The 23,703-nt window shown below is 36.8% G+C and overlaps 3 long non-coding RNA genes across 16 annotated transcripts; 1 reads left to right on the top strand and 2 right to left on the bottom strand.

The window, feature by feature from the left end:
• Positions 1-4,675: 4,675 nt before the first annotated feature.
• Positions 4,676-18,214, top strand: LOC147523903 (uncharacterized). Its single transcript, XR_015196810.1, has 4 exons — positions 4,676-4,826; positions 5,389-5,494; positions 17,271-17,336; positions 18,105-18,214. It is a non-coding gene; the product is annotated as an uncharacterized LOC147523903 (long non-coding RNA).
• On the bottom strand, positions 6,691-7,436 carry LOC147523905 (uncharacterized). Its single transcript, XR_015196809.1, has 3 exons — positions 7,315-7,436; positions 7,112-7,192; positions 6,691-7,016 (listed from the first exon to the last, which is right to left on the bottom strand). It is a non-coding gene; the product is annotated as an uncharacterized LOC147523905 (long non-coding RNA).
• On the bottom strand, positions 8,073-12,578 carry LOC147523904 (uncharacterized). 14 transcript variants are annotated; one of them, XR_015217974.1, is made up of 9 exons: positions 12,552-12,569; positions 12,398-12,419; positions 11,595-11,778; positions 10,455-10,690; positions 10,129-10,208; positions 9,866-10,024; positions 9,271-9,356; positions 8,420-8,512; positions 8,073-8,341 (listed from the first exon to the last, which is right to left on the bottom strand). It is a non-coding gene; the product is annotated as an uncharacterized LOC147523904 (long non-coding RNA). The 14 variants fall into 14 exon arrangements; XR_015217983.1 differs by lacking the exon at positions 11,595-11,778 and having other exon boundaries at positions 10,455-10,571; positions 10,654-10,690; XR_015217993.1 differs by lacking the exon at positions 12,552-12,569 and having other exon boundaries at positions 10,455-10,571; positions 10,654-10,690; positions 11,718-11,778; positions 12,398-12,517.
• Positions 18,215-23,703: the final 5,489 nt, after the last annotated feature.

The raw sequence follows: 23,703 nt of genomic DNA, 5'->3' as shown, positions 1-23,703 counted from the left end.
AAACCTTAAAAAAACTCTATACACTACTACGTAAAACAAACCCAAGTTGCTGACGGTACATGTAAGCGTCGCTTATGGTGGAATCCACAGAGTCTTCATTGCTAAAACCTGGCGGAACCGCGACTGAAAAGGCAATCCAAGCTCACCACAATGACTGCTCAGTTGTTTTCTTCTGCTTTTGAATCATGCCTTGAATCATATTCAAGTAGTCAATTTTTTCATGGATCTAGAAAGGGACTTGTTCATCAAGTACATCATACAAAAACTCAATTTCATGCGCTTGGACAAACCTTCCACAAGACACATGAATCCTTCTAAGAAAATATACACATCAAACACTCTCAATTTCACCTCACCTGTTACATACTTCTTCACTCCATGCAAAAAGAATAAAATCAACATGGAAATAGTGAACACAACTATAGAAACCTTAAAAAAAACTATATACACTACTACGTAAAAACAAACCCAAGTTGCTGGCGGTACATGTAAGCATCGCTTATGGTGGAATCCACAGAGTCTTCATTGCTAAAACCTAGTGGAACCGCAACTGAAAAGGCAATCCAAGCTTACCACAATGACTGCTCAGTTATTTTCTTCTGCTTTTGAATCATGCCTTGAATCATATTCAAGTAGTCAATTTTTTCATGGATCTAGACAGAGACTTGTTCATCAAGTACATCATACAAAAACTCAATTTCATGTGCTTGGACAAACCTTCCACAAGACACAAGACACATATATCCTTCTAAGAAAATATACACATCAAACACTCTCAATTTCACCTCACCTGTTACATACTTCTTCACTCCATGCAAAAAGAATAAAATCAACATGGAAATAGTAAACACAACTATGGAAACCTTAAAAAAAACTATATACACTACTACGTAAAAACAAACCCAAGTTGCTAATGGTACATGTAAACGTCGCTTATGGTGGAATCCACAGAGTCTTCATTGCTAAAACCTGGCGGAACTGCGACTGAAGAGGCAATCCAAGCTCACCACAATGACTGTTCAGTTGTTTTCTTCTGCTTTTGAATCATGACTTGAATCATATTCAAGTAGTCAATTTTTTCATGGATCTAGAAAGGGACTTGTTCATCAAGTACATCATACAAAAACTCAATTTCATGCGCTTGGACAAACCTTCCACAAGACACATGAATCCTTCTAAGAAAATATACACATCAAACACTCTCAATTTCACCTCACCTGTTACATACTTCTTCACTCCATGCAAAAAGAATAAAATCAACATGGAAATAGTAAACACAACTATGGAAACCTTAAAAAAACTCTATACACTACTACGTAAAAACAAACCCAAGTTACTGGCGGTACATGTAAGTGTCGCATATGGTGGAATCCACAGTCTTCATTGCTAAAACTCAAGGGCGGAACCCGTGGATGGAAAAGGCAATCCAAGCTCACCACAATAACTGCTCAGTTGTTTTCTTCTGCTTTTAAATCATGCCTTGAATCATATTTAAGTAGTCAATTTTTTCATGGATCTAGAAAGGGACTTGTTCATCAAGTACATCATACAAAAACTCAATTTCATGCGCTTGGACAAACCTTCCACAAGACACATGAATCCTTCTAAGAAAATATACACATCAAACACTCTCAATTTCACCTCACCTGTTACATACTTCTTCACTCCATGCAAAAATAATAAAATCAACATGGAAATAGTAAACACAACTATGGAAACCTTAAAAAAAACTATACACTACTACGTAAAAACAAACCCAAGTTCTTTGTACATGTAAGCCGCTAAACATGGTGGAATCCACAGAGTCTTCATTGCTAAAACCTGGCGGAACCGCGACTGAAAAGGCAATCCAAGCTCACCACAATGACTGCTCAGTTGTTTTCTTCTGCTTTTGAATCATGCCTTGAATCATATTCAAGTAGTCAATTTTTTCATGGATCTAGAAAAGGACTTGTTCATCAAGTACATCATACAAAAACTCAATTTCATGCGCTTGGACAAACCTTCCACAAGACACATGAATCCTTCTAAGAAAATATACACATCAAACACTCTCAATTTCACCTCACCTTACATACATACTTTCACTCCATGCAAAAAGAATAAAATCAACATGGAAATAGTAAACACAACTATAGAAACCTTAAAAAAAACTATATACACTACTACGTAAAAACAAACCCAAGTTGCTGGCGGTACATGTAAGCATCGCTTATGGTGGAATCCACAGAGTCTTCATTGCTAAAACCTAGTGGAACCGCAACTGAAAAGGCAATCCAAGCTTACCACAATGACTGCTCAGTTATTTTCTTCTGCTTTTGAATCATGCCTTGAATCATATTCAAGTAGTCAATTTTTTCATGGATCTAGACAGAGACTTGTTCATCAAGTACATCATACAAAAACTCAATTTCATGCGCTTGGACAAACCTTCCACAAGACACAAGACACATATATCCTTCTAAGAAAATATACACATCAAACACTCTCAATTTCACCTCACCTGTTACATACTTCTTCACTCCATGCAAAAATAATAAAATCAACATGGAAATAGTAAACACAACTATGGAAACCTTAAAAAAAACTATATACACTACTACGTAAAAACAAACCCAAGTTGCTAATGGTACATGTAAGCGTCGCTTATGGTGGAATCCACAGAGTCTTCATTGCTAAAACCTGGCGGAACCGCGACTGAAGAGGCAATCCAAGCTCACCACAATGAATGTTCAATTGTTTTCTTCTGCTTTTGAATCATGACTTGAATCATATTCAAGTAGTCAATTTTTTCATGGATCTAGAAAGGGACTTGTTCATCAAGTACATCATACAAAAACTCAATTTCATGCGCTTGGACAAACCTTCCACAAGACACAATCCTTTTAAGAAAATATACACATCAAACACTCTCAATTTCACCTCACCTGTTACATACTTCTTCACTCCATGCAAAAATAATAAAATCAACATGGAAATAGTAAACACAACTATGGAAACCTTAAAAAAACTCTATACACTACTACGTAAAAACAAACCCAAGTTGCCAAAGGTACATGTAAGCGTCGCTTATGGTGGAATCCACAGAGTCTTCATTGCTAAAACCTGGCGGAACCGCGACTGAAAAGGCAATCCAAGCTCACCACAATGATTGCTCAGTTGTTTTCTTCTGCTTTTGAATCATGCCTTGAATCATATTCAAGTAGTCAATTTTTTCATGGATCTAGAAAAGGACTTGTTCATCAAGTACATCATACAAAAACTCAATTTCATGCACTTGGACAAACCTTCCACAAGACACATGAATCCTTCTAAGAAAATATACACATCAAACACTCTCAATTTCACCTCACATGTTACATACTTCTTCACTCCATGCAACAAGAACAAAATAAACGTAGAAATAGTAAACACAACTATGGAAACCTTAAAAAACTCTATACACTACTACGTAAAAACAAACCCAAGACAACCTAGAAAGAAACCAACACTAAAGACAACAAACCAAATTTCAAAACATATCAATAAACAATGAAAACCGTAGAAGGAGAGGATAATCAAGAAGATGAACCTTAGAAAAATCCATTATCAAGATTTGTGTTCTTGTCCTCCATGAAAAACCTTACCAAAATCACAAAGGAGAGGATAACCAAGAAGATGAAGAAAAAAAATTGAAAGCTTTGGAGGTTTTGTAAATACTTTTATAGTTTGGCACAAAAATCGAGGTGAACGTTGTTTCATGTCCATACAACAAAAACAAGCTAGAAATTGCTGATAGTAGGTTCATAAGTTGCTGGTTCCTGATTCCCACAATAGCTAAAGTCCATTTTCATTTTTGCTGGGTTGAAATCCAACAGTCATTAATCGCTAGTACGTCTCGCTAAGAGAATCTAACGGATAATTATCATTGTGCATGTCAACATCAGAAGTACAAGAGGAGAGAGTGTGTGTTGCAGAGGAGAAAGAGTATGGCAGGAGGAAAGAGAATGTTTTACGGAAGGGCAAAAAGGTTAAAAACACGTTGAATTGGTTAAAATTGAAAGACATAGCCGGTTGGAAAACAATGTGGATTTATCAGGGACGATTCAGGCAATTACCCTAGAAACATTTCCAATTTCTTCATGATGTTTGGAAATGAAGAAACAACTTAAATTGATAACCATCACATAAAAAAAAAAGTTGCAAAAATAAAAGTTTGGTTTGAAGAAGACCGCCCAATAGGAACTGCAATTACTAAATGGAAAACCAAAAAAAAAAATCACAATAGGCCCATGTACACTTCTCCAGCCTCCAGGCATTGTTAGCCTTGGGCCTTGGCTAGTGAGTAAGGTAGGGACCGAGCACAAACGAGAAAGGTCCTCATAACCGTCCTTAAAACCACAAAAACGAAAGAGTGCTGTATTGAGCACCACTGAAATTAGATTGGGCAGCCTCCAGCCCAAGTCCAAACAACAAAGCCCAACTAAAAGCCCAGTACACCCCCCACCAAATCGCGAAACCGGAAAAACCCCTTCAACCGGTCATCTCTATCGCGCAAAATCCTTCGACGTTATCGCGAAACCCTAACAAAAAATACCCAAAATCAATTTCGTGAATTGAAGCAATCTAATCCATAAACAATCACGAAATTACAACCTCACAACATAAACAATCAAACAATCTATTGTTTATTGGTTTGAACTGATTTAGTTCTTCTCATAACAACAATCTCTCGAAATTTGATGGATTGAAGAACTTGAGCAGGTTAGTTCTTCGCGATTGAACTGATTTAGTTCTTCTCACAACAACAATCTCTCGAAATTTGATGGATTGAAGCCCAGCAACAGGTTAGTTCTTCACGAAATTTGATTTAGTTCTTCATATCCTGCACCTGCATAGTGAATGCAAACACCAATGTCACAACCAAACTTACAATCACTATGTTTGTGTGAGCTTTGAAGCCCAATATTTTATTTCATTTTACCACTGCCAGAATTTCAGTCCTTGCTTTAACTTTGCTTATTGTGCATTCTCAACACGATGTTAACTTTAACCCCTTTTTTATCGAGGCAAAAAAATAAAAATCTCGAGGCTGCAATGGGCAATGCTTAAACTGACAAGCAATCTTTTAACATGCTTCTACCGAATGCTTGAATCTTAATTGGTTTCTATGTTGCAGATTTATACAATAGTCTTCAATGCCCAAACTAGTTATATTCAATACTGTAGTACATGCTATAAACTACCAATGAAAACTACTTGAAACTTGAGCTAAAATGGGGCTTATATAAAAAGAATTTACACATCCCCAAGTTATACTTATTTTCTCTTAAATTTCACGTCAATTAGAAGGAAAAAAAAATTATATGTAGAACGTTTTAAAGTGTTGGCTGTTTTTTGTTTATGCAGTTTGCATTTTTTATTTGGGAAGAATTTTGAGCGTGCAACTAGAATAGTTGATCAAAGAGGTGTTAAGAGAATTTCTGGTGAACCCAGTGGTCGTTGCGTTTTTTAGGTACATTACATAAATCTTAACTTTTGTTTTCTTTAGTTTTGTTGTTTGTTTATGATATTATGATGTTTGAATCTTTGTGTTAAGGCGAAGTAGTTGGGTTTCTTTACAGTTCATGAGCTTTTACTTCCTCCCTTTCTTTATGACCTTATTTAATCATATATTCTGCTGCAAGAACCATATTCCAAGTGATGTTGTACACTTGTACATATTTCATGATCCCAAGTATTCCACTTTATCATGTTAGGCCATTCCAATTTGATTAGACTTAGAGACTGTAGATGATTGTCTAGAGCATCGATGATAAGAGTGTATATAAGTACCTAGAGTTCTGTTATTAGGTACTTATGGTTTTGGCTTTAATAACACATAAAAGATAGCATCTATAGGATTTTGTCAATGTAACCTAGTTCTGAAGCAAATAAGGGAGGGAAACTTACAGTTGACGTGATTGGATTGACCATGCTACCTCCATGCAAAGATTCCGGATTTGAGTGTTCAAATGAGGTAACAGGAAGGAAAGATGTTCTCCAAACCTTAGGAATAAATATCTTGGTAAGAGATGATATCCTTGACACAATAGACTTTTCTCGAACTCCCGCAGACGACGCACCTACTGACAAGATGGCAGCTTTTTCTATCTCTGAAGTAGTATTCCTGAACTTGAAACTAAGTCGCGGCAATAAACTTTTTATGGATGATTTAGCTCTAGATGTGGAGGCACTACACCATAACAGCCTATTTGTAACGGATATGCATCCGTTACAAAAAATATTAGTAACGGTTATTTTGCGTTGACACAAAAGCGTGACTAATATTAGTAACGGATATTTGTAACACTTATTATCCGTTACAAAATTTACTAACGGTTATAAAGTGTCACTAAAATTAATTTCAGTAACGGATATATAACCGTTATAATTTATTAGTAACGGTTATCAAATTTGTTTATCATCTATTAGTAACGGATATAAGCGTCACTTTGATTTTCCATTGCTAACGGTTCTGTATCCGTTACTAACGAATTTTCATTGTATAAAAAAAAAATCTATTACTAACGGTTCTGTATCCGTTACTAACGATTTTCCATTGTATAAAAAAAATAAATTGGTTTCTCTGGCCCTACAATTGGTATATCTACACTTAAAAACAGATTTGAGAACTACAATTCAACAAGAACAATCTCTTCAAAGTGAACCAACAGTGATGCTAACAAAGTAATTACTACATTCCATCAAATAGCATACATTTTTCATCCGACCAAGATCCTAAAAAAATAGATACAGTCAAACCATAAATTTAAGTTTGTCACAACAAATCAATAAACAATTCTTATAAAAATGTTGTTCCACACTCACTTCCTGGTATTGTATTCACGACGTACTCTTCTAAGATCTGCGGTCTGAGTGAAAGACCCAATAGTGGTTGTTGGAAGGATGGGAAGGTTTAACTTCTTCTGCTGAGCATCCAACCTCGCACTCACATTTGTAGCCCTACGATGGTCAGAACCCTTCAAAGCAGCAGCCTGCACAAGCACGAGAACAATAACAGGGTAAATACCAGGTTTATTTTCCGTACAATGATGATACAAGCAAAATAAAATAATCCTTGAACACTTACAACTTTTTGCACAGCCTCGTTGTTAACCCTTGGGGAGGATTTCCTAGAAGCTTGAGCAGCAGCATTAGCAGAGAAAAAAACCTGAAAATATAGCAATACATATTGAGAAAACAAAACTACCGAAACATGCCACACCATTAGATAAGGCACTCATAGATCTAAATGGGGATGCCTGGAGCAAGTGACCAGAATAAGTTTTATACCTCATCCTTTTGGCCAGCCAACGCCTTCGCCAAAGCATTCACTTCAACAACCTTCTATGCAAAGAATGCCATCCATGATATTATTTCATCGTCCAACTTAGTCTCATTGACCAGATCAACAAAGAAGATGGAGAAGAAGAGCTTGAAGTGGAAACGACAAGCTTATCTGCAGGAGGAAAATGAACAACTCAAACAACACTTCTCCTCAAAATAAAAGATAATATATGTGATGCTGCACACAATGAGGAATACCTTTGCCCACAATGCCCTCAAGAGCCTGAAGTGTGCTAAGAGAAGCAGCGAGATTATTAGCCAAAATATTCCTTCCATCAACCAAAGCCAGCAAACAGGTATTTGCCTGATGGGAAGCCTCCTTTAATCAAATCTAGGGTCTTTGCTCCATGAACCAAATCAAATCCAAACCCGGTAACAACCTTCAAAGAGGTGATAGTCTTGTATGCTTCAAATTTAACATCGAAGAAAGTAGGTCTCAATAAGAACATTTAGACCAGATAAAGTTGCTTCTAGTTCAAGTAAGCCCGAGTAAATGCTTGTAGTTGGTGAGAATCAAGATCCTTCACAAGAGTGGGTTCATCGAATTGAATCCAAGAAGCACCAAATTTTACCTTCAATTCAGCCACAACTTCCTACAAAGGATTGTCTATCATATATTAACATCAACATATAGACTTCAAGGTCAACACTTGTAAATTGGCGTGATTCTCCCCGAAAAGGACGAGGGCGAAATGATTTCTACACCCTTTGCAGGCTTAGAGAGCAACAAGTAAGATACAGGGCCTACAAGGACTGGAACGGTATCAACTCCAAGCTGCGGAGATACCATCAGTCCAACTCCAATCTAGAACGAATTTGAATGAAACAGAAGATCAGTAGAGACATCATGTATAGTCAACAGGCCACAGCTTGTACAAAGCATAAGTCTTACAAAGAGGGAATGAGCATATTTCCTCTGAAACAAGTCTAATACACGAGCTTCTGAGAGGCGTTGAAGGGTTTCCGTGTAATCCTATACCAAAAAAGGGAGATGGCCTAATCTCATGTCTTCCCAATCATTTTCTCATAACCTTATGAATGAACAACATACACTAATCTCAGCGGCTTCTTCAGAGATATCAGCATCCTTTCCTCGAAATCTTTGTAATGCATCTTCAAAGCCTTTCTTGTGACCAACCTCTGCCTGTTGGACAAGTATGAAATCGATCAACAAAATAAAAAAGATGGTGCATTGATACCAATTGTTGAATTACTCTACCCTACTCACACAAGAAGATGCGCCCGTATGTTTTATGCTATTTAATGGGCTGTAATCATGCCACCTCTATAATACTTCTGTAATATAAGACATACTTCTGTAATATAAGACACAGCAGTTGGCTATCACACAAATGAATATGGTACATCATATCGCACAGTTAATATAAAGGCATCATTGTATATATAGTCCTCGTCAAAAAGGACAATAGTGCACTAAAATATAAATACATCGACTTCATAGATTCTAAAATATACCTTAAGGTTGTGTGCTGTCCTAAGGCCCTTCTAAATGGTGTTTACTCATTCAAAATGAGCTCTTCAAGAACTTAGAACCGTTGTAAATTGCTTTTATTACGCTGTGTGATCCTAGAAACAATATTCAAAACAAAGATAGTTGAATCAAACTTACTAAGTTGCTAAGATACTAATAATTTTGGTACTAGAAGTATCCAGCAAAAGATAATTTCTATTTTCAATTAAACCACAAAAACAAGACGTCATTGAGTGACCAACATATAATGTGGCTATGAGCTCAAATGCATCATGCAACCTTTCATTCTTCAGCGAATTGCATCTCATATGGCCCCACTAATAGCTCTGTTTGTAACATCCTTGGAATTTACGTATAATAACCTGGATTTAATTCAATACACTTATCACAAAAGAAGATATATCACTAACCTGGACTTGTTTTTATCATTGGTGGGAGCAATTCCTCGCAACTCAGAGGCGGTATCGTCATTCTTTATAAGAGCATCGCCAACTTGCTATAAATTAGTAAAACAGGCATGAGGCACGAGATAAATATTCAACAAATTTGAAAAGAAAGAGTAAAGGTCCTTCATTACACAGAGATTAAACATAATATCAAGCCAACTAATAAGAAGTGGGAATAAAATAAGTGAACAAGAAGTTGAGTTTATCATGAATTGATAGTAACGAAATATCATGAATTGGAGTGAGTGAAGCAGGTAACGAAATATCATGAATTGGAGTGAGTGAAGGGAGCAACTGATTAGTGGTGAACAAGTTTATCAAAATGCAGACTAGAAAATGCTAACAAAAAATCCAATTTGGCCCATCTAATGGTAGGTACCACTACCAGTCCCTAGTGTGTTGGCCCAGTGGATTTAAGTTAGAATATAATAATTTTACTTTTACTTGGGCCTAATTTAGAGAAGTAAAAAATCTTACATGGTACCCAAGTCCTAATTTCAAACATGTGCACATACAGTAAGACACACACAAAAGATTCATGATGATGAAGTTCACTTACCATCCCTGCTAATTGTGAAACATCCATAAAGAAGGCCAAGAGTGCAGCACCTATTCCAGTCAATATTGTACTCTTGACACGAACTTGAGTGCGCTTATTAACATCTGATAAGAACTATGGTAGCAATCCATCTCTAGCCATTGCCATCAGGATTCAAGGCTCAAAAGCAAAGATAAGAATTACAGAATACAAACAGCCATTCCCATGCCTTTTCACAAAGGATTTAAGATCAATACTAATTTCTTATTCTTTTGAAGGCATACCTATTTAAAGATGCCATATACCAGTGCGTCTCTTGCACAACTCTTCCTTGCAGCTTTGTTCTGTAGTGAGTGAAAATAACCTTAAAAGTTCGCATAGAACTAAAAAAATATCAGTTTCTTTCGAGTGAACAGTTTCACACAGAAGTTAGAAGTCTAACTTATCAACCATATTTTGTTCAGTGCACAAACTCCAAATCTTCTCAACCATTATTCTGTTATGTATTCCCTAATATTCTGTTATGTATCCCCTAATAGAATAAGTAAATAGGATGAGGCCTCAAATAGGATACGAGCTATGACTAATGAACGAAAAGAATACAAGATACCTCAGGGGACTCATATCGAAATCATGAGCATCTCATGAAAGCACCAAGGACGCTTCACTTGTTAACACTCAGACATTATACACTGGACCATTCTCAACGTTAGCTTGCCCCTGTTACCTAAACACCAAATAGGACATTGATATCTCCAGCCCAATACATAAAAATATTAAAAGGCCAAAACATAAATTTTTCCCTCTACCATTCCTTCATTGATATCTCCAGCCACAACTAGAACTCTGCAAAAAAAGAAACTAAATTCAATCCACCTCATTCCATGTATTCTTATTTCATTGTATACTAGGAGTAAATGCAACAATTAGAGTACATTTTAAATTGACTAGCAAGATACAACATTTGGTAGTTCTCCTCACCCATACTGAGCATCGAAAATCCAACCCAAACCATTTGTTCATTATGCGTTACTATCTGCCTATTGACTTCCTTGGGTAAAAACCCAATCCTTTTAAATAGCACTTTATTAGGCTAGTTTCACATCTATTCATGGCCAAATAACTGAAAACAAATTCAAGATCGACACCCAAGTATTTAAGCCTTTAAGGTACATATTGGACTTGAGATAATAACGTGTTTATCTCAAGTCTATTCCAAGTTTACTACCCTAATCTACATAATGTATAATTTCAATACTTAAATTTATCATCCGGAAATCGCATAGCAAGAGTGCAAAGACAAGATCAACGAATTCAATTCAATCCAATCGACTTCATAATGATAAAATTCTTATTCTACAATCTAATTTAATGTCAAAACATTGTTTGTTCACAATCATTAATAGTAATTTTCCAAAATATCTACAACAATCAAGTGACCAAGTGACCAAAAGGAGCACATACAAATCATCCATGCATCCTAATAATGAATTTCTTCAAATGACTACAAATCTATACTTAATTTTAAAAGTGGAGGTGTATAAATTAGCTGACTTAGTTTTCGCTTACGAGTCCTTGGCTTATAAAGATTGATTGAGTAGGTGAATGAAACTGGGTCATGTGGTCATATATTCACTCAGTACAACCACTTTCAATAAAAAGGGAAATGCCAAGAATAGGTAAACCCATAAGATAGTACTAATTCAATAAAAAAAATAAGACAACTACAACTATATTCAGTCATACTCACCACTCTCAGCATAAACTCCTTTCCTTTTTTTTTTGTCTTCCTCAAATCAATAGATTCTATTAACATCAACGCTATATATATATTGTTCAAATTAACATGTATTGCCTGCTCTTTTATTTGAACCTTTGTGGTTTCGGATTTGGACAGGTGAAGTGCCAAGACTTTCCCGGTAAGCACAACAACCCTAACATAGAGGAAACAGAGATACAATTCTCAAGAAGGGCAAATGGTAACATAAAAGCAAATTCCATACAAACTATACAATCAAATAATCATGTATTTAAACAAGGTCCTCATCAAATTAGTCACATTTGGAAAAGGCCAACAATAACAACGTACATGCCAGATCTAAGTATCAACACAAGTAAGTGAAGTAACCCATCATTTAAACAATCAACCATCTTCAAAATATACAACTTCACTTTGAGAACAAAGCTTTTTACATAATTCGAAAAGCCAAAGAGATAAGAATCAACATACAACTTAGTTCAATTAGATTATAAAAAATTGAAGTGGAAATTTAACAAAATTTCTATAGTAATTAGGTTCCCTCGAATAATGAAAGGGAATGAAGCCAACACAAGCAGATTTTTACCCTTGTCTTTGATACATAAGAAAATTTAAAGGGAATTGAAATCTAACATTCAAAGATGCAACCTTTAGCCATGTTTGACAGGTTACACCAATAACAAGAAGAAAAAAACCATACTAATTTCATGTCTAGCCAAAGCTAATTCATTTTTTCGAAAAATAGAAACCCTACATAAAGGAGGCTTCACTAAATGATAAGCATTGCACGCTACCTTTGGCCAAAGAGAATCCTTCCTTGAGTAGATTGAACAATTTGTGTAATTGATTAAATGTAAATCGAAAACCGTAGCCAAAACCCTAACTGTTATAAAATGGGGAGAAGAGAAGATGAAGAAAATGAAGGAGAAAAGCAAAATGATGGGTTACCTCAATAAGCAACAACATCGATAAGAGCAACACCAAAGAAATGACGCACCCCAGATGTCTTAAGTTTTCTTTTCCAGTGAGCGAGAGAATGAAAAGCATTCTCCCTCAAAGTTTCCATCCACCTTATCTTGTTTTTATTTTCAGGTTTATTTTATTTTTTATATTTGGTCACGCTTCTGTATCTGTTACATAATATCTATCTAAACGTGACCAAATAAATCAAGTATTTGCTTATATAATATGTAACGGTTGGTAACATTTCTAACGGAATGAATGTGTCACACGCTTTGTAACGGTTGAATATGTGTTAGGAATCAATTTTCCTATATGTTGCAAAATCAGTGTTATGGTGTAGTGAGGGGGCAGGGGACTCACTTAATCTAGCAGAAGTAGGACTGAGTGCTGGGGGCAAATTTACTTTTGTGGCAGTTGGGCTTGCTGTTGGGGGCATGTCTATTTTCATAAACTCTAGAGACGAGACACCCAAAGTTCTTGGGGGTATATCTAGGTGGAGGGTTTGTTGTCTCTTTTGTTGACCCAATCTTCTTTCCTCAGTATTCTAGTTATATCTTGAACCTACCAAAGAAAAATAAATGCAACAGAGAATTAATAATATATAGAAATAACACTACAGCTTTTCAAAAAAATTAGCAAACCAAATCATTAGGTTAGTCACACTTTGTCCCTACACACTTGGTGGAAGTGGTAACCCCAAGTGTTATTAAAATGTTATAGCTGCTATCTTTATGTCTAGGCACATACAAGATGTGGTCACCAATTATATTTAGAGTACTCTTTATGTTTAACAACTTCTAAAAGGGGTAGAGCTATGCAACTTGGTTGAGGTATGCAATTTGGTTTATCATAGATTCTACTTAGGAGATCATGCCTACAAAAACCAACCGTATCTATGCTTTTCTAATGGGACCAATTCAACGACAATGAGTTTGTTTATATGTCAACCTTCCACTAGCACTGAGAACTCTTCCCTGAGTCCTTGATGACAAAAATCGATCATTAATCCTTGTTATTGGCCCAAGAACTCCATTTTAACGACCTTGGATTAAACTTCTAATATTGTTCTAAACTTAGTGCGTAAACACAAGTTCCATTAGAAATTCAGTTAGGAAGAATTTGGTCTAAAAGTACTGGAATGTGCCGAAAAGTGTAGATATCACTGAAAATTTAGGTCTTTCTTGTCGGAATATAGAGACTTTTGGAAATTTTGTATCTGAAATTCTGAACTTGCACCTTAAAATAGGATGGCATTCATGGTATCAATGTATCATACAGTATTGTAAGTCTTTATTAAATGTCTAGACTCTGAAAAGAGAATGGCTACATTTGAGCTTTTTGTCTCTCCTTGATAATACAAGTAGACCCACTTTGATTGAACTATTGGACACCACTAGGCAAGACTACAAAAGATTTTCCCTCAATTGATGTAATTCAATACGTAACGTACTAATTGATCATTTTAGCAAAAAAAAAAAACTAATTGATCATTTGAAACTTGAAAGCATAGAATTGAAAACTTTATTGAATGACCAAAATTGTTAAGGTTACAAATTATATTGACCATTAGAATTCTTGAACTAAATGCCCCACATAAGAAAAAAGTTATATATCACAAATTTTCCTAATATTTCAGGATATGTTTTGCCTAGCTCAAAATTAAGAAAAAAGTTATAAAATTTACCATTCAAGAGTTTAGGATCATTTCCAAAACCAAAACTAAATCTTAATTAAATGAAAAAATCCGAATAAAAAAAGGGAAAAAAATCTTCAACAGATCACCTTTTTAGTGTGTTTTTTTCATTACTTTACCAAAAAAATAAAAGTTACCATGCATAAAGAACCGGCTATTATAAGTAACTAGTTACCACTCTTTTATAAAGAGTCCTGTATTGGGCGCCACTCAAATTAGATCGGGCAGCCTCCAGCCCAAGCCCAAACAACAAAGCCCAATATACCCCCCCCCCCCCACCAAATTGCGAAACCGGGAAAACCTACCCTTACCGGTCATCTCTTTCGCCCAAACCCTTCGAAACCCTAACAAAAAACCCCCCAATTTCAATTCGTGTGCAAACATTCGAGTGCCCGATTGAATTACCACAAATCTCCAACAATTCGAGTTTCTCACCGTTAAAAAACCCCAAATTGAAAGTTGAAAGTTGTCATTGAAAACTAGATTCGAGTTTCTCAATTCGTTCGAGTTTCTCAATTCGAGTTTCTCACCTCTAAATTGAAAACTCCCAACAATTTTACCAGGTGATTCAATAGCTAGAATTGTGGCTGTCAATGGAGTATTGAATTTCCTGAGCATCTACAACACGCACACTGGCTGATTGTCGCTTGTTTTGACTTGGTTCCCTAACTCTCCAGCTTGCCATTGTTAGCCCTCTGAGGTAGCCCTTTTGAATTTTGATCACAATATTTTAGTGGTTTTGAATTTCCTGAGCATCTACAACAAACTCACAATCATGTTTGTTTTTGTGTTTTGTGTGTTTCTTTTTTAGATTAGTATGTTTGGAACTATCAAAAAATCTTGAGTTCTTAGTCTGTTAAGTTCTTAGTCTGTTAAGTTCTTGGTATATATTGCGAGTTGTGGGTGTGTATGCAAGTTGCGAGTATGTATTACAAGTCGCAATACATATCGTTTGAGTGTATTGCGAGTTTTATCATTGCACCTTGAATACATTGTGATCAATGCATTTTTAACAATATCAAATCCATCAAAACATCTATGAACAGCATAACCGTGAAGCTCTCTCCCCATTGTAATAAAACCAATTTCAGAGCAAGCACCCAGACCAATTGTTAAAACCTTTTGATGGTATACACTGTCCACTCTAATTTTCTTAGGGTACCTCCAGACCCACTATAACTCCCCCTCAAATTTAAGAACATATTTTGGTATGTACCTGTAGTTGAAGTGGGGAGTTGGAAGGCTTGTAATGTACATGTTTTAGTACAAATTAATTATTGTGTATCTCTGTGTGCATATATTTTGTAACCAGTGGTTACAATGTATTTTTAGTCTCTTTGTGCATGTAGTTTCTGATTGTAGCTGTGAGAACATATTTTGGGCTTTTTGGCATTATTTCTGTAGTTGAAGTGGAAAGTTGGAAGACTGTAATCTTTATGTTTTATTCCGTTTGAAGTTCAACAATAGTGATAACTAATAGTTTATTTGTCATTTTGTTTTGTTTTATGTGTTTTAATTCTTGACTAACTCTCTACTGTGGGGGTTCTGGTCTTGAACAAAATTTCTTACTCTCTCCTGTTGGAATTCTGGTCTGGAACAAATTTCTTGGTTATTGGTTACCTGAATTAAGAAAGCAAAGTAAAAAACAATGAGAACAACTGTTTTTGAGATATTCCGACTTCACCGTAAAAAAAAATTGTTGAAACATGTTTCAATTTGTCGAGCACAAGGTAGGTGTGGAGGCATAGCAGAACCGTCCGTTAGAGTTGTGTTTTTTGGCTGAAATTGCAGCACTAGCTAGTCGAGCACTGCACTGGACTGGCAAATTATATTACAAATATCAACACTAGCATATCGCCGTAAAAATACAATATTACATACTATGGCTGGAGGCATCACAAAGACGCACACCATACCAAGTTTTCAAAACGATACAAGTCCAGTGCAAGTTTCTTTATAAGTTGCTAGCTATTGTGCTAGGCTGTCGTTGGGGGTAAATGTAAGAAAAGTTGATTGGTTCTATCCCTTGAGATAGAGAAGAATAGAGGTGCATGTGGGTGCTGGTAATCGGTGGCAAGGCTCATTGGTTCTCTTGCTCTTATTTAGTTTTTTGGTGGAAATGGTAACATATATATAATCAGGATAGAAGAAAGAACTAGGTAGAGACTTCACAACAATCCGTGCCTAGCAATCCTAGCATTCTAGTAAAAAATTATATACTAGCAATCCTAGCATTTTAGTTCCTGAAAGACCCTTTCATCTTGCCTTCAACAACATAAAGCTTGTAACTAGCAATCCTTTTCTTCCTTTGTATCTCAGGATCATTGAAACTCCAATTTTTAGAAGATGACCCACCACCCTGACCTTTTTTAAACTTCATCTCTCTGTTATCCATCTGAACTTGTGGCATAGAAGATGCATAAGAAGTACTGTAACTTCTAAAACCATGCACACCGTGAGAAGTTTGTCTTTCTCATGTATAACTCTCTATCTGCATCTTATCATCACCACATGACTTGGATCTAAAATGTTCCATGACTACGTATTTATCTTGCAAGACTTGTTGGGACAAAAGAGAAAAGAGTAAAGAGAAAAGAGCAAGAAAATTAAAACTTGGGTTGGTTGGTTTTTCTGTAGGGCTGTACTACTGTTTGTGAATTAAAAGGATTGGAAAACAGCTAAAAGTGGTGCATATTTAATGATTCCTTGTATGATTTTGGTGCGGCATTTAGCATATTTTGATGACTGGTGGCTAAGTGTCTGTGTCATTTTAGTTCTACCGCAATCTTTTGATTCAATAGCCCTAGCAATCTTAGCATTCTACCGCAACGGCTTAAACTTTCATAGTGCTCATCTTTCATACCTAGTATTTTCCTTTAGGGCCTGATGTTATAAGAGAAGATACTTTTACCATTTTATGATTAGTGTTTCTGTACATTCTGTTACTCACCTTTCATACTGCTTATGTTCTTGAGTCTTGACTAATGAGTAATGACCTTGATCACATGCAGCTTTTACGAGTACTTGCTTAAGGTCTGGATACAGGGGAACAAAACTGAAGCGGTAAAGCATTATAGGTGAGAAGCTCTTTCTTTGGTTATCAAATTTACTGAATGTACAATCAAGGTGGTTTTTTTTTGTGGTTTCCCTATGCTTGACGAGGGACAAAGTCAAGTTCATTTTGTTGTAGAGAGAGTCCAGTTATTTTGTTGTAATACTTAATGTACATAAATGACGGTTCATACAGAAACAGTCTTGTATATATATACATTTTCATTGTCGTGTAAAAATTAGGTTATATGTACATATGGTTGTTCGATCTCACATGTCAGTAAATAATCAGTTGTTCGAGCTTTGACATCTGTTAATAGTTTCTTGTAACTTGTAGTGGTTGTCCTTTCTTAATACTGTTAATATTGTTAACAAGTTACAAGACATATAACCATGGCGTTTTGAAAGAACAAAAACTTTTCTTTTGGAAGTCTATCTTTTCCTTCTACTTGGGTCCACCTATTATGTGGCTAGAAATTATATTGTGGGTTGAATATTTTATAGGGTGTTATGTACATATGGTTGTTGGAAGGATGTCATTATTGATTTCCAGGTTATGACAGGTTTAAGTATACGAAATGTTGACTAAACAAAGGAAACTCTGCCCAAAATTCGATAGAATTTGGATAGTGTAACGCCTCATTCTATTTCTTCATATATACTTGGAGTTATCATAGCAAGCTTATAAGTATATTAGTTTTACGACTGGGATGATCTCTTTTTTCTAGTGGTTTTCTTTGTACATTGTTTATTTAAATATGGTTTACTAATACTTGTTTTATTTTTCTTTGTAGCGATGGGTCCTCGATCAAAGAATGTGAAGAATGTAGCGAAAACTACATTCAAGGGTGTTAAGAAATTGTTTGGTGGCGGTTCCTCTAGCGGTGACGCAGTTGGAAGAAAAGACAAAGCGCGTGACGGCTTAACAAAGATCGGCCAAGTAGAGGGGACCATTTGGAAAAAGAGGTTCCTGAGGTTGATTCGTTTAGTGAAGATAGTGTAGATAGTGATACTAATGTAGGTTTAGATGTAAATATGGACAAAGGGAAGAGTATAGTAGAAGAGGAGAGTGAGGAGGAGGATGAGCAGGATGATGATGTGGAAGAATATGTGGTAGAAGACGCACCACCAAATGTGGAAGAAGCACCTCCGTATTGATTTCGTAAGAAAATCCAATGATGATTTGGAGTTTCAAAAAAGGTGTGTATGGGGAGGCCCGTATGAGTCAGAGTTGTTGTATGACTATGCGGTGCATGTCGCTCGCGATGTTTGGGAGAGAAGGGTAATATTTTGTTTTTCTTGTGTACTTTGATTTTCTTTTACAAAATCTTTTGTTTCGCTCATATATATCTAATGCGTGCTTTCGGTTGTTTCGTGAGGATCGCGGAGCGTTGAAGTGTGTTTTCACACTTAGCGGTTATCCCAATGGGATTTCAAAAATGAATGTGAAAAGTCTCCTAAATTTGCCGCGGTTGAGAAGGATCGGGTTGTTTGATCTCATGGAAGGTTATCACGAGCATATGGATCCACCATTGATCTCTGGTTTGTGGAGATGGCATCCGAAGACCAACACCTTCCATATGCCAGTTGGGGAGATGACTGTGACTTTGGACGATGTTGTCCAAATCTGTGGAGTCACAGTTAGAGGAAGAGCGGTGCAAGGGGACAGTGAGCTGAACTTACAACAATCGATAAATCTCCTACATCTTGGTCTGGGGCTCCCTATTGATTTGATTAGGGCGGAGATGGAATCTAGCAGGTTCACTTCAAAAGTAAGGCTAGAATTCATTCGGAAGCATTTTGCGAACAAGGTTCATGATAGCCCTATATGTGATGCTGCTGGGAAGGTGGTGGAGAAGGCCTCGAGTTTCCAGGATGTTCAACGGACTGTTAGAGCTTTTATCCTGTTTTTCTTTGGATGTGCCATTTTTACTGACAAGTCTGGGACTGGAGTGCTTATATGTTATCTGAGGCCGTTGTTGAAATTCAGTGAGATAGAAGAGTATGCATGGGGAGCAACAATTTTGGCGTTTTTATATAGAGGTCTCGGGGCTGCTACATGTGTGAAGGTGAAAGGGGTTACAGGCTATATGACTCTTCTACAGGTAAAACTTGAGTATTTTAGAGTTTATTTTTTTTAATGTTAATTTTATTACTCTATCAATATATTAACTATTTGTGTATATCTAGGCATGGATCTATGAGTATTTTCCGGTATTCATGACAGTCCCAAACTTCAACTATATCTCGTCTCAGTCGCGTGCTCATAGACACATCCCAGTTGTTCCACACTATTATGATACAACGTATGCATTGCAGTTTTATCAAGCGATAATTGATGATTTGAATGAGTTCAATATAAGTATTAAATTCAATGTATGTAAGTATTTAAGTTTGTTTATATTTATTTTTTTTAGTAATTGATCATTGGAGTTGTTAATGACACATTTGATTTTGTTTCAAGTTGTTTGGCATCCCTACAAAAATGTCAGAGATACAAACCCGATCGATGACATTGCATTTTTTGAGGGATTGCTATGCTTTTTCAACATTGTCGAGCTTTACGCTGTCGCAAGGGTGGTGCGTCAGTTGGGTCACGTACAGCTTGTACCTAAAGATCCTTCAATACCAAATTGGAGAACAAGAACTGTGGCAGGACGCAGGTATGAGGTGAGCTGGACCAATATTGGGCCACTTTACTGGGAGTCGTGGCAGAATCACTTGATCCAACCCTGCAACCAAGGACCTATCTCGTCTTATCCATGGGAGTGTCATCAAAACTATATGACTTGGTATGTGAGGAATTCTCATGTAGTTTTGGTGAACCCTGAGCTTCTTCCTATTCATCCCTCCCTGGAGACACTTAACCGTTCACCGATTGTAAGTATTGTGATTTTTAATTGAGTTTCTAACTGCGTGATTTTTGCATTCGATTGGTAACTTATCTTGATTTTCCTTTTTTCGACATGACGGCGTCATCGATGAAACCAGTCGCTTGCTAGAGAGAGGTCTGCAATTGGTCGGGAATGATATGCCGAGGAGGAAGCAAGGTCCTCCTTCAACAGCGCATAACTTAACTAGGTGCAAGTACATTGGTGGGCGCTATAGTTGATTTGTTTCAGTTTAGAGTTTGTAACTTTGTAATTTGTTTGATGGATGGATTATTTGAAACTTTGTTAACTTTGTTTCAGTTTTAGTTTGATGGATGTAATTTGTTTCAGTTTAGGGTTTGTAATTTTGTTAACTTCGAATGAATGGATGGATATGATGTTTGAATGAATGTTGGATGTTTGAATGGATGAATGAAAATGTTTGAATGGAATTTGATGAATGAGTGTTTGATATTTGATGTTTGAATGGAATTAAGTGGAATTTGATGAATATGAAAGTGTTGTAAAAACAAAATGAATTTTGAAAAAAAAAATTTCCAAACGACCCAGCATCGTTTGGCATAAAGGCCAAACGACCTCATCAGATCGTTTTCCCTTTATACCAAACGACTTCGGCAGATCGTTCTCTTTTAATCCCAAACGACCCATATACATCGTTTGGCCTTTATACCAAACGACATGGACACATCGTTTGGTATAAAGGCCAAACGACTTCGCCAGATCGTTTGACTTTTATACCAAACGACATGGTCACATCGTTTGGTATAAAATACAAACGACTTGCTCATGTCATTTTTTTTAATCCCAAACGATGTGGCTAGATCGTTTGGGATTAAAGCCAAACGACTTGACCGTGTAGTTTCGGTCATTATTGACAACATACGAACATTATTTCAAATCACTCGATTGCAGTCCGAATCAACTAGTCAATCACTCGATTGCCCATCCGAATCAACTTAGTCGATCATTTGATTTCCAAATCACTCGATTGCCGTCCGAATCAACTTAGTCGATCGCTCTATTTCCAAATCACTCGATTGTCGTCCGAATCAACTTAGTCGATCACTCGATTTCCAAATCAAATCAAATAAAAGCCCTAACATTATTTCCAAATAACATAAAAATAAAATCAAATTACACTTGTTCCAAATTACATCAAAATATCAAATTACATCAATATATCACATAGTCGATCACTCGATTTCCAAATCACTCGATTGCCGTCCGAATCAACTTAGTCGATTACTCGATTTCCAAATCAAATCAAATAAAAGCCCTAACATTGATAACATAAAAATCAAATCAAATTACACTTGTTCCAAATTATATCAAAATACAAATTACATCAAAATATCATATCGACAACATACAAACAACTTAGTCGATAACATGTACTGTTGGGTCTTCAACGAGCTCGTTTTCCCATATTAAATTGGGAATGTTCAATGCCATAAATTGCAATTGCCTTGCTGTCAAGGCCAAATTCCAACTTTCAACAATATCATATCGAGCTCTAAGCTATTGGCGCATTACTGGAGGAACCGGACAATCTTCAACAAGTTCAACATTGACAAAATGATTTCCACCAATATGTGCGCTACCCAACACTTGAGTCACTCTCTCAGGATTTGCTTGGGTTCTCAGCGGCATGAGAAGGAAGCACTGACGAGCTCTTAAATGCAGAACAACAACATTAAATCTTGAAGCAAATAAGTATCCAGCAAAGGGCATGCTCATCCACTTATTTAAGGGTGTGTAACCTTCTTCATGTAGGATTTCCTTCATCGAATAAAAAACGTCACTTTGATTGTACAAAGTACAATAAAGGGGGAGGTTGTCAGTAAGCTCTTCGTACAACTCCTTTCTCATCTATGGCCATTCTTCTTGACTTCTTCCTAATGTAATGCAGAAAGCTCTATAACCGCAGTTTCCATCGCCAACAGGGTCATGGACTCTAACAATGTATTTATGCATTTCTTTAGGAATATCCAACCCGTAATCCTTAGGACCCCTCGTCTTTCCAAAGTCTAAGCCATCTCTCACATTTCGTGGTGTGACTATTTTTGGAGAAGGCTTATTTCTTGGTGTGGTTGTTTTTGGTATTTTTGGAGAAGGTTTATTTCTTGGTGTGGTTGTTTTTGGTGTTTTTGGAGAAGGCTTATTTGTTGGTGTGGTGTGGATGTTTTGGGTTGGTATTTTTGGAGAAGACTTCTTTCTTGGTGTGGTGTGGGTGTTTTGGGTGGGCGTAGTGTTTGGTTGTGACGAGACCCACTCTTCATGGTCACGTTGAGAATGTTCAAAATGAGATGGATCTCGCTTTGAAGAGTTATCATCTCTAGTTGGAAGCTTTCTGCTACAGCTACCTTTCGGCCGACCTTTGGTTTTTGCTTCCTCACGAGGCGGTACTAGCCATGTACTTTTTGGTACGGCAATCTCCATAAGCTTCCTAGTTATAACCCTCTGCTCTTCTTCAGAAACCATTGCAAACCTATTCATGAACAAGTCCATCGAAGGTGCAACATCGGGACCAACACCCACTGACATATTGGGAGAAGCAGACAATGTTTTCCAAAAGGGGTCGATAGCAGTCAAAGGGATGGACCGCTCTTGCTCTTCAAGTTCAATTAATTCATGAGCACATGGCGTCCATGGCTCGTGCGCAAATAACACCAACACCTTATCTCTCCATCTTTAACACACTTTACGCGGGTATCTATTTCTTCAAATAACAAGTCCAAACACTTGCGTGAGACAAGGCCTCTGAGTTCACGAAACAAAGGAATCCGGTGGTGGTGCTGAGTTACAATCATACTTCTCTCGAAGGTAGCTCTAATCTCGAACATCTGGATCTCTAGAATTGGGTGGATTAAGCTAAACATACTCAAAAAATCATGACAGTTTGCATTTCCTAGTACACGCTTCACCTGAGCATGAGACCCTTCAACTCTATTGGTCATTGTACTCCCAAAGTGAATGTATTGGTCAGTCCAACAACATACGAATCGATCCCTGTGAGGAAACCAAGTCTCTCGCAAATAACAAACAAAATTGGGGTACTCAACCCTGTAATATTTTTCCAAAGCATCCCATCTACGCTGGAAAATAACCTCCGTCTTCGATTTGACTACAGTGTTCCATGAGAACTGGACCTTCTCTACAAGTTCTGTAGTTGGAAAAATATCGTAACATTTTGAAAGGACACACGTAGCGATATGCCATCTACATAGATGCTTGTGTGCGTTAGGGAAAACTCTGTCAGCGGCACTCATCAGGGCCAAGTCCCTATCGGAACACCTATCATCCGCGGATGGGCTTATGTCACCAAGCAAGCCACTAAAATGATGCAAGGCCCACTCATAGTCGACTTTTGTTTCAGACTGAAGCAGCACCTGACACACGGTGAAAGATTTCCACGTTGAAGTCACCCCAACAAACTGTACGAAATGCCACCGATACCTGTTAGTTTTGTAGGTAGCGTCTAACATGAAAACTGTTGGAAAAG

The sequence above is a fragment of the Coptis chinensis genome, chromosome 1 (assembly GCF_015680905.1).
Source record: "Coptis chinensis isolate HL-2020 chromosome 1, ASM1568090v1, whole genome shotgun sequence".
NCBI lineage: Eukaryota > Viridiplantae > Streptophyta > Magnoliopsida > Ranunculales > Ranunculaceae > Coptis > Coptis chinensis.
This window is presented reverse-complemented; position numbering and strand designations above follow the sequence as displayed.